Below are 12,095 nucleotides of genomic sequence, written 5' to 3'. Positions count from 1 at the left end.
AACACATCAAAAGCTATAATGTAGTTTTGAATAAAGTGTTGGATGGATGGATATATACATACATGACAAATCAGGTGAAGTAATGTTAATGGTAGTTACAAGTGGTAAATATGTTGGTGTTTACTATAAAATACTTTCAGTTTTGCTATATATTTGAAAAATTTCATAATACGATTTTGGGGAAATTGTTTTACAAGATGGGTAGGTATTATGTAGGTGAGCATGGTCAGATGAATTCTAGATAAAGAAGCTAGCAGATGGAAAAGATAAAATATTAGTCAATGAACTATGAATGTTATGATTAAATATTCTAGAACTTGGGTCATAAGCATGGAAATTGTTTAACTTTCAGTCCTCGGTGTGTGTATATATGTATGTGTGTTTGTGTATGTATACATATGTATATGTGTGTGTGTGTGTATATGTGCGTGTGTATATATATATACATATACATGTATATATACACACATATACATACATGGAGATATTATAATTAATGTATAGGAGTTATTATAAGCACTAAAAAACAATGAAAGTATTTGGCACATAACATATCCATCAATAATTGTTAGTTTAACAACAGGAGGAAAGATCAAGAATAAACTGTAGGAAATCCAGGTACTTTCTTTTATCTGGATGTATGGAACCAAGGGGGGGATGTGGAAATAATACTAGGGGAATAGGCTAGGGAATGCAGTAGGCAGAATTCTAACATAGACTCCCAAATTCCCCTCTCCTGGTGTACATGCCCTGTATAGTCCACTTCCTCTGGGTATGGCCAGACAATGAATATGATAGGCTAGCTCACCCTGATTAGACTACTTTATATGGCAAAGGTGAAGGGATTTCACAGATAACAATAAGGTCTCAGAAGATTATTTTGGGTGGGCCTGATTTAATCAGGTGAAATCCCTTAAAAGAGAAAATGGGCTCTCAACTGAAGAGAGAGAATCTCTTGCTGGTGTTGAAGAAGTAAGCTGCCAAGTTGTAAAAGGCTCACATCTGCAGGATGTAAAGATGGACCTTAGGAGCTGAGAATGAGAGAATGACCTTCACCTAGGAACCAGCAGGCACACAAGGACCTGTCTCATAGTCACGAGGAAATGAATTCTGCCAATAACCTGAGGGAGGCTGGAAGATATTATTTCCCAAGTCAAGCCTCTTGTGGGACCCCAGACCCATTCAACACCTTGATTACAGCCTTGTGAGACCCTGAGCAGAAGACCCAGTGAAATTGTGCCTGGGCTTTGGATCTATGAAAAGTGACATGATGAACTGTGCTGCTTTTTCAGCAGCTGAGTTAGTGATCCTTTGTTATGCAGCAATAGAAAACAAATACAGGTAAAGTTGTGCCTTTGAATGCCAAGCTAAATATTCTGAATGTTTAACGTTCAATAAGAAAAAAGAAGATACTGACACTTTACAGCAGAGGTGTAGCATGACCTGAGGCTTCCATTAGTAGGAAAGTTAAGAAGACTGAATAAAAATCTGAATAGAAGCCCTAATATCTCAGTTTCTTAACACAACAAAGGTTTATTTTTCATTGATGTAATAGTCTGGTGTAAGCAGGATTTTTNTTTTTTTTTTTTTTTTTTTTTTTTTTTTTTTTTTTTTTTTTTTTAGCAACTCATGTCCACTGTTACTTAAGAATCCTGGATATTTTCATCCTCCAATTCTGTCATCTTGGTATTCTTTGTCTCCCTCAAGGAAAAGAAGAGAGATATCATGGAAAATTCATACCCTAGTTCTTTACAATGCCAGGCAAAAAAGAATATGCATCACTTCTGCTCGAACCCATTGTCCATAAGGAGTCATGTATGCTCAGTTTATCTGCAAGGGTGACTGGGAAATGTACAGCCCCTGGAATATTTGGGGAGTCCAAACTCTCTCTACCCAGAGAGGAGAAATTCAGAAAGGAAGAAGACAGTGTCAAATCCTTCAGAAAAAAGAAAGATGAAAGATAGCTAAAAATTAGCTATTAGGTTACATTAGGAGCCTACAAATTATAACCCACAGGGGAAACCCAGCATTCTGTCTGTATTCATGAATAAAGTTTTATTGAAATACGGGATGTTCTTTTTTCCTTTTTCTTTAATGTGTTGTCTATGGCTGTGTCTGTGTTTCAGCCATAGAGTTTAGTTGTTGTCAAGACAATTTGGCAAAGACTAACATCTTTACTGCATGACTCTTTTCAGAAATAGTTTGCAACCCCAGGATTACATGATTAGAAAGTTAGTCATGATTTTTGAGTTGTGAGTGGATGGTATAGACCCAATGAGGGAAATAATGATAGGTAGATAAGAAAGCAGGTTACTGAAGTAGATATAACTCCTTCTAGAAGTTTGCTGATGAAGAAAATAGAAAAACATGTTCCTGAGATTCACTACTCATTTACCTATTTATTTGTTGTTTCTTATATGTTATTTTGTCAAATATTTATTTTATAAAATCTAAGGATGTTGTGAACCATGGTAAAACTCTGAAGATGCAGGTACATGGTGAGATAATTGAGGAAGTGAGTCTCTGGAGAAGTCAGGATAGGATGAGATTATAAATGTTAATGAAAGAACCAGCCCTGGTTAAGTATGACAGCATTAAAATCCTTGAGACAAATTTGAAAAGAGAAGAAAGAGACGATTATATGGCATTTTTACAAATACTTTTTTTCTGATTTCAAATTTAATTTTGTACATATTAAAGTTGGACACGATAGTAATTAGAAAAAGAGAAAATGAATTTCTCCCATAACCGTATCATATCCCCAAGAACAACTCTTGATAAACAGCATCAGTGCTACAGTTTTCTGGGCATGCATTAACATGCATAATTTGTTTATTTTTAACACAAATGGGATCATATATATATATATATTGTTCTCTATTTTCTTTCTTTACTATGATTTGTCAATTATTTATACAACTCTCTTTTTTAATAGCTTCACACAGAAGACCTTCTCTATAGATACTCCAGGTTCTAAGTTACCAAATCGTATGATGTACATTTATTTCTAACTTTAGTTATTAGGATACTGCAATTAGTATGCCTATGTATAAGCACTACTTATTAATATTTCTATAGAAAAAAATACCAGAAGTGGAATCCATACCAATTTAAATCTGAAAAGGAAATGTTGAAGGACTGTACATCAAATAGTGCTAGTATTATCCAGTAAGAAGCAAGCGGATTCATGAGCTGCCTGTAAGAGAAAATGGCTCTGTTCAGGACTTGAAGAGAATGGAGAAGAGCAACTAATGCTATAAGAGCTAATCTTGCAGTATTTTTTTTTAAATATCATACTATGATTTTATCCTTTTACCTCTAAAGCCTTATACAACTTCTGGATGTTTCACAACTAACCATAAAGTGCATTTTTCATTGCCGTGAGGATGACATGGCTGACATAGAGCTAATCTTGCCATAGTCCTACCAGCCTTTTCTTTGTTCTTTTATCTGGATGCCATGTTAAGTTACTTTTGGAAAGCTTTTTGAAAAGAGGGATAGCACACCGCAAATCTGAAAGTGTCTAATTTCTTCACATTGACCTGAACAAGAGAAGTATGAACTATTCAAAAGTCTGTAGGCATGTATTACATGGGGCACTGGGTGTTATACGCAAACAATGAATCATGGAACACTACATCAAAAGCTAATGATGTACTATTTGGTGACTAACAGCATAATAATAAAAAAAATTTTTTTTTTAAGTCTGTAGTTGGGATATTGGTAAAATGGACTCATGTTGCAAATGAAAATCTAGATATTTTTGCAGTGTTCTCTTAGCCTGCATTACTGATTCATCTAACCATCAGGGCCAAATGTATTGATTGGCCTTGGCAGTCTATAAAATAGACTTCCCACACGGAAATTGTTCTTACAGTAAAAAATATATAGAGAGATATAAATATGTTAAATGTTCAAATTTAGCCTAATGCTAGATATTTTTAATAGTTCTTTGCTTTGTGCATTTGTTCAGTGGATGTGCTTTGAGTCTGTGATGTGCCAGGACTAAGCTACTGTGCTTGGATTATAAGGAAGGGCAAGACAGAGTCTCTGGTTTCATGAAATGTTCAACCTAGTGAGGGGAGAAAGACAGGAGGTTAAAGCATGCTATCATAGAGGAATTCAGGGTGCCACTGGGTTCACAAAAAGTTAAAATAAGCCATGTGAAGAGAGAACTTGGAACAAAGTGAAAGAAAGCACAGGTCACTGGTAGAGTTGGGATATAGTTCAGGAGAACTGGATACTAGGATTTGGAGAGGATCCTGTGAAGGGGAGATGAGCTATGTAGAATAAAAATATCATGACAAAAATATGACAGAATATGGCTTACTATCACCTTATTTCTTCATGCAGATGAGGTACATATATCTAATTCTGTATTTGGAGAAATTAGCGGATTTAATTTAAATTTTAAACAATATATCTTGAATTTGAAATTAGCATAGAATTTATCCAAAGTTTCCAGGGATGATAAAAATCAGTATGAGCATTTTTACTTACATTTGGCATTCACAGGCAAATACATCAATATAATTTAGTTTTTATTCAGAGATCCACAGTGTCAAGAGAGAAGATTACAAAATGAATTACAAATCAACTGTTTTTTTTTCCTAATGTCTTTGTTTAGAGAAAAACCTCCTTGCTATTTTCAAAGAACACAGAACACAAAATCCAAAACTAATGAGGTGTAGTTCATTGCCATTTCCAAACCAAAAGTAAAGTTACCAATACCACTAATTAACATAAAGAATTTGTTTGATTCCTATTGTTATCTCCAAGTACTAAATCCTTCCTGTTTATACCTTTTGGATTTGTTCTGTGATGGGTTGAGTGAAATCTTATGAAACAAAAGACTTACCAGCTACATATTTTAAATATGCAGAGACTTGACTAAGGCTTGACTATTGTATATACTATTGTATATACAGAAACAATGTATAGAAAGATTGCTAGCCCATTATGTAGTCATGATGATCTGCTTTACTACCCATTTTCCACCACAATGCAATTACATTTAGACCACTATTTAATCACATTTATCTATCTACTGTTAAACTGGGCATGACACCGTCAGTGCTGTAGAATCTTATAGCTGGATCTCAGCTTGCTCGTGGAGTTTGGGAATTGCAAAACAGGTTGAAAGCAATCTTTTCTGTGAATTAATGAGGTATTCAGATCATCGGCACTCTCATCTCCACTGAACAGGTGCAAAAATGGCAAAGGGATAATTGTTTTAATTTTGTTGTGCATTGTGTTAAAATCATAGTCTACAAAAAACAACCTGAAAGGCTAAAAATATGTTAAGAAGTCTAATACACGGGAGAATTAAAAATTTAACTCTTTGATGTGCACACATAAACTGTTGAGATTTTTTTCCACTAGGTTTTACTGCAAAATAAAATGGTTTTGATTATTATGAAAATAAACATATATATTCAACATGTATTTATAGTTGGCCAAAAATGTATTCAATGACTACTCAATGGAAAACACTGTACTAGGCCATGGGAATGCAAAAATAAATAACTTTTGAGGAAATTAAAATTTGGTCTGTGCAGACTATATCATACTTATTTTCCTCATAATTTTTTTAAAACCTTATGTATATGTATTTGTTTAGTATTTCACATTCTTCTCCCTTGCAGGCTCTATTTGGGTTTTTTTGTTGTTGTTTTTTGGTTGTTTGTTTTTTCAATAGGGTGGGAGAGGCAGTGCTTAAAACAACAGAAACGTGTTGTCTCACAGTTCTAGAGACTAGAAGTCTAAAATCAAGGTGTTGACTGGGCTAAACTCCTTCTGAAGTTTCTAGAGGAGAATCCTTCATTGTCTCTTCCCACCTCTGGTGGCTGAGTCATTCCAATCTCTGCCTCCATCTTTTTCTCTTATGTCTGTAGCTCTATGTACAAATGTCTCTCTTCTTATGAGAACACCAGTCATACTAAATTTGGGTCCACCATAATGCAGTATGACCTCATCTTTGTGCCTTCAGAGACCGTATTTCCAAATAAGCTCACATTCTGAGGTTCTGGTTGGGTCTGAATTTTTGGACGACACTATTCTACCTACTATACTTGCCATAGAAGAAATGACAGGCATAGACAACAGCATGTATTAAAAGCCATCCTATTGCAATAAACTTTGGGAATTCAGAGAGGTGAGTCTTAAACAATGGGCGATTCTCTTTTGGCATGAACTGAAATAAGGGTCAGGTATGACTTTGTTCTGTTCTTTATGGGAAGGGTAACCAGATCCTCATTACAAATCCAATTTGAAGAAAGGCTCTATATTAATGCGTCCTCTATTTTGTTCATCAGGCATACCTGACAATGAGTAGATACTCAAATATATTTGATAAAAGAGGGAGGGCGGGAAGGAAGGAAGGAAGGAAGGAAGGAAGGAAGGAAGGAAGGAAGAAAGGAGGGAAGGAAGGAAGACAGGAAGGATCTGTTCAATGGGATTTTGTTAGAATTTTCAGATATTTTCTGAAATCCAAGAGAATGTACAGAAACAAAATCTAGCCTACTCTGTCAAAGGTTGAGAATGTTTTTCTGAGGGTAAAAAGTGTTGAGATTTTACATGTATGAAAATATATTTAGCCATCACACTGCACAGTTTTGCTAAGTATAAAATTCTAGTTTGGAGATAAATTTTCCTTATATTTAAAACGATTTTGTTCCAGGGGTGCCTGGGTGGCTCAGTCAGTTAAGCGTCTGCCTTTGGCTCAGGTCATGATCCTGGGGTCCTGGGATCAAGTCCCACATCGGGCTCCCTGCTCAATGAGGAGTCAACTTCTCCCTCTCCCTCTGATGCTCTCCCTCTCTCTCTCTCTCTCTCTTTCTGTCAAATAAGTAAAGAAAATATTTGGGAAAATTGGACAGCCCCATGCAGAAGAGTGAAACTGGACTATTTCCTTACACCATACACAAAAATAGACTCAAAATGGATGAAAGACCTAAATGTGAGACAGGATTCCATCAAAATCCTAGAGGAGAACACAGGCAGCAACCTCTATGACCTTGGCCATAGCAACTTCTTGCTAGACACATCTCTAAAGGCAAAGGAAACAAAGGCAAAAATGAACTATGGGGACTTCATCAAGATAAAAAGCTTTTTCACAGCAAAGAAAATAGTTGACAAAACCAAAAGACAGCTGATGGAATGGGAGAAGATATTCACAAATGACATCAGATAAAGGGCTAGTATCCAAGATATATAAAGAACTTTCAAATTCAACACCCAAAGAACAAATAATCCAATCAAGAAATGGGCAGAAGACATGAACAGATATTTCTCCAAAGAACACATACAAATGGCCAACAGACAAGTGAAAAATGCTCAACATCACTCAGCATCAGGGAAATACAAATCAAAACCATAATGAGATATCACCTCACACCAATCAGAATGGCTAAAATTAACAAGTCAAGAAATGACAGATGTTGGCAAGGATGCAGAGAAAGGGGAGCCCTCTTACACTGTTGGTGGGAATGCAAGCTGGTGCAAGCACTCTGGAAAACAGTATGGAAGATCTTCAAAAAGTTGAAAGTAGAGCTATCCTAGGAACCTGCAATTGTACTACTAGGGATTTACCCCAAAGATACAAATCTAGTGATCCAAAGAGGCACCTGCACCACAATGTTCATAGCAGCAATGTCCACAATAGCCAAACTATGGAAAGAGCCCAGATGTCCATGGACAGATGAATAGATAAAGAAGATGTGGTATATATATGCAATGGAATACTACTCAGCCATCAAAAAAATGAAATCTTGCCATTTGCAATGATGTGGATGGAACTGGATGGTATTATGCTAAGCAAAATAAGCCAATCAGAGAAAGACATTCATCATATGATCTCATTCATATGTGGAATTTAAGAAACAAAACAGAGGATCATAGGGGAAGGGAGGGAAAAATAAAATAAGACAAAATCAGAGAGGGAGACAAACCATAAGAGACTCTTAATCATAAGAAACAAACTGAGGGTTGCTGGAGGGAGGTTGTGGGGGATGAGATAACAGGGTGATGGACATTTATGACAGCATGTGATGTAACGAACATTGGATATTATATATATTATATAAGACTGATCAATCACAGACCTCTACCTCTGAAACTAATAATATATTATATGTTAATTAATTTAATTTAAATAAAAAGTTTTAGAATGGTCTATTTTCTTATATTGTTTCTGGTACTTACTGTACATTTTCAATCTCTAAATTCATACTTCTCAATTGTAGAAAATATTCTTAAATTGTTTATGTGATCATCTCTTCCATTTCATTATAGGGAGTGGTTGATACCACAGAATCTAGAGTCACAGTGCCTGACCCCAGATCTAAGTTCTGTCCAGATGAGCTGTGTGGCTAGAGCCAAATGGCTTAACTTCTCTCTACTTAGGGTTTTTCACCCGTCAAATGTTGATTGTAATATTCACATCTCCTCATAGAATTGTGTCATATTTGGGTGAATTATTTTTTTGCAAAACATTTAGAATAGTGTCTGACATTTTGAGATTGCTTTAGAAAGGTCTGCTATTGTCAATATTCTCTTTAAAATGATATCTACATTTTTTCTTATTTCCTCTCCTTTGCTTTCCATATCTGTTTATTTCTTTTGGCTGTACTTTCTGAGTGATTTCCTCAACTATACTTTCTGGTCATTTTATTGAGCCTTTCATTTGTGATATCATATTTTTAATCTTGAGCTCTTTTTCCTGTCTCACACACTTCTCTTAGCACACTGTGCTTGTTTCACGGATGCAATGTCGTTTCTTATCTCTCTGAGGATTTTAATGGGAGAGAATTCTGTTATACTTGCACACAGTTTACAGCGGCACAAGGCTTATTAGGAAAAAGAACTATCTCCTATATACCTCCATTTCTCACAACCCAAACTTACATGAATACAGTGCTTACATGCTTAATACTTAAAATACTTTTCATTGCTTTTTTAAAATTTCCCTGTGCATCTCTATAAAGATATTTGTACTGCTCTTTTTTTTATTGTTTTAGGAATTACCTACTCAATTCCTACAGAGAGTATGAAAATTTCCTCCTCCATCATCCCTCACTGGACACACACACACACACACAATGACCTCTATCCAGATGTAGTTATCATTTTTGTTATATTGGTATTCAGTACATATACTGATGTGGCTAAACACATGCTATTTATAGATGAGCCATACAGTGTCTATAATTATCTTTACTTTCAAGTGCAAATATTTATTCTCTCTACATATCCTAATCTTAATTATGTTATCATTTCAGTTTGCCTCTTTGGTTAAACAATAATTTTTTGGGTTTTTATTTTGTTTTGTTTTTTAATTTACTTATGACTCATCCCTGAATCTTCCCACCAATTATACAAATCACTTTCCAACCTTCTGGACATATCATACATATCATCATTTTGATCTATTGTAGACATCTTTACTGGAATATCATGAACTATTCCATTCTGGGGATGTTCCTCCCCAGGCCTGCTGCACAGCCATTATCCTGGGATCTCCCTTCCTTCCTTCCATCTTGGGAGTTCCATTCATCTTGCAATGATTTCCTACATCTCAGAGTATGGTTAGTTTCCTGTCTCTTATTTGAAAATTAAGACCAACATAATAAATAAATATATGCAATTATTGTTTTTTAATGGAACAATCCAAACTAGTCAATTTTAAGTGATGTCATCCTCTGTATCTAAGCCCTGCCCAGGCCCTCAGCTTTTTAGTGGCCCATTCTCAAACATAAACAAGTGGCCACATGTCTCTAGGCATCTGAGAAAAAAAATATTGTAACATGAAAGAAAAGGCCAAAACGATTACCCAGCAAATTTAGCTGAAAAAGAGACTAGGCAGAGGTAAAAATGGCATAATAGTGTCTCAAACTAAAAAATCAAGACTTAGTAGCATTCGCCTCAAGAATGGATCCATTTTTTTTAAGATTTATTTATTTATTTATTTATTTATTTATTTATTTTTAAAGATTTTTATTTATTTATTTGACAGAGATAGAGACAGCCAGCGAGAGAGGGAACACAAGCAGGGGGAGTGGGAGAGGAAGAAGCAGGCTCCCAGCAGAAGAGCCTGATGTGGGGCTCGATCCCACAATGCCGGGATCACGCCCTGAGCCGAAAGCAGACGCCTAACTGCTATGCCACCCAGGCGCCCCAAGATTTATTTATTTATTTTACAGAGAGAAAGCATGCACGTGCGTGAGTGGAGGGAGGGGCAGAGGGAAAAGGAGAGAGAGAATCCCAAAGCAGACTCCCCGCTGAGTGCAGAGCCTGATTCTGGGCTCGAACCCACAACCCTGAGCTCATGACCTGAGCTTAAATCAAGAGTCTGACACTCAACCAACTGAGCCACCCAGGCACCCCAAGAATGGATCAGTTTCTAATGAGGATTTAAGCTTATATTTGAGAGCTTCTCTAAGAAAAAAAAATTGAAACTATGGATTTAAAAATAAGTACAAAAGGGACTACTTACCTAGAATAAAAAAAGAAGAGGCCTTGCAAGGAGCTCATCCAAGTGAGAGGAATTGAAGCTTCATTATCATTAAAATAAATCAGCATTTGAGGAACATGCTATCTGGAGATAAGGAAATAAATAGCAAAATAAACATTTAAAAAGTCTGTGTTTTCTTCTTTTAATCAGGAATGAGAATGTTTTCTTGATTAATAAATTTTGAGTATATACATTTTAAAATGATGTACACATTTAATTTTTAGGAAATCCTCTGAAGAAATGATCAGAAAATACATTTACAAACACAATAATAATGATATAAAGTAATTAACCAAAAGTAGTTAAGTCTAGGGAGACTCATTGAGTATGGACTAAGGAGAGCAGTCAGCCTAAATGTTTTACAAGAGAACCCCGGTGTTACAGTCTTTCTTTGTTTTGGCTTTAACCTTAATTTTTATTGACTGATGATGCTTTTAAATCCTTATCCAGGAGTGGCAAAGCGGTAGTTAGAGTCCTGCCCAGGCAGGTGAAAGCAGAGTGTGCCCATACAAAAATCATTATAATGCATTTTTCCTGTTCTTCTTGTAAAAGAAGCCAATGGTTCCTTCCCCATGAAAGAGTTCAACATGCAAACAGTTAAAAGTTCATTTGAATGACAGTATACTATATGTTGAAAAAAATCTCTAAGTTATTCCATTAGTGAATTGATTCCATTTGCTCTATATGTATACACCTCAAAACAGTTATTTCTTGCCGGCCTGATTCGAAGTTAAAGAATTACTCAAATGTACCTTCCCTATTATACATATGTAACCTTGAGAGTTTCAAACTTTAAAGCTTGATCAATTACTTTTAAAGACATAAGTACAGCCTCTAATGCTAGTAATAACTTTTGAGGAATTTAGTAATAATTTTTATAACTTAGCAATAATTTTAGAGGCATAAATACATGCTCTAATTTGTAACATAAAAAGAAAAGGACAACATTTTCACTAAAGTATAAAAGTTATATATTTCTAGCTGGACTTTATAAAATCACTCAGGGGGTGCCTGAGTGGCTCAGTTGGTTAATCATCTGACTCTTGATTTTGGCTCAGGTCATGATCTCAGGGTTGTGAGATCAAGCCTCATCTTGGGCTCTACCCTGAGCATGGAGCCTGCTTAAGATTCTCTCTTTCCCTTTCTTTCTACCCCTCTCCCTCCTTTCTCTCTCCCTCTTTAAAAAACAAACAAAACAATCAGTTTCCCCCCGCTGGAAAAAACAAAGGAAACAAAAACAAGTGTATGGTTTTCCAATTATTATTGTACTAATATCCTGGCACATTTTATAAAACATTTTTACTTATTATTTTTCATATTAAAAAAATTTGGGCTTTATTTGCCCTGTGCTAAGGTATATCTAACGTCTATACTGTTGTCAGACAACATTAGCTTATGCCCTTCAGTTCTTTCCTTGAGAAGAGTGAGTGGTTAGTGCTCTTTTCTCATCTGCACTTGACTCTGCCTTACTCTCTTCTAATAGCAGAACCCACTGAACTTTTCCCACTCAATATGTGCATTTTATCTGAAGATCCATTATATTCTCAATTTATTTTCATTTTTCTTAATTTTTTTTTTTTTTTTT

Source organism: Ailuropoda melanoleuca, chromosome 13 (genome assembly GCF_002007445.2).
Source record: "Ailuropoda melanoleuca isolate Jingjing chromosome 13, ASM200744v2, whole genome shotgun sequence".
In the NCBI taxonomy this organism is placed as follows: Eukaryota; Metazoa; Chordata; class Mammalia; order Carnivora; family Ursidae; genus Ailuropoda; species Ailuropoda melanoleuca.
This window is presented reverse-complemented; position numbering follows the sequence as displayed.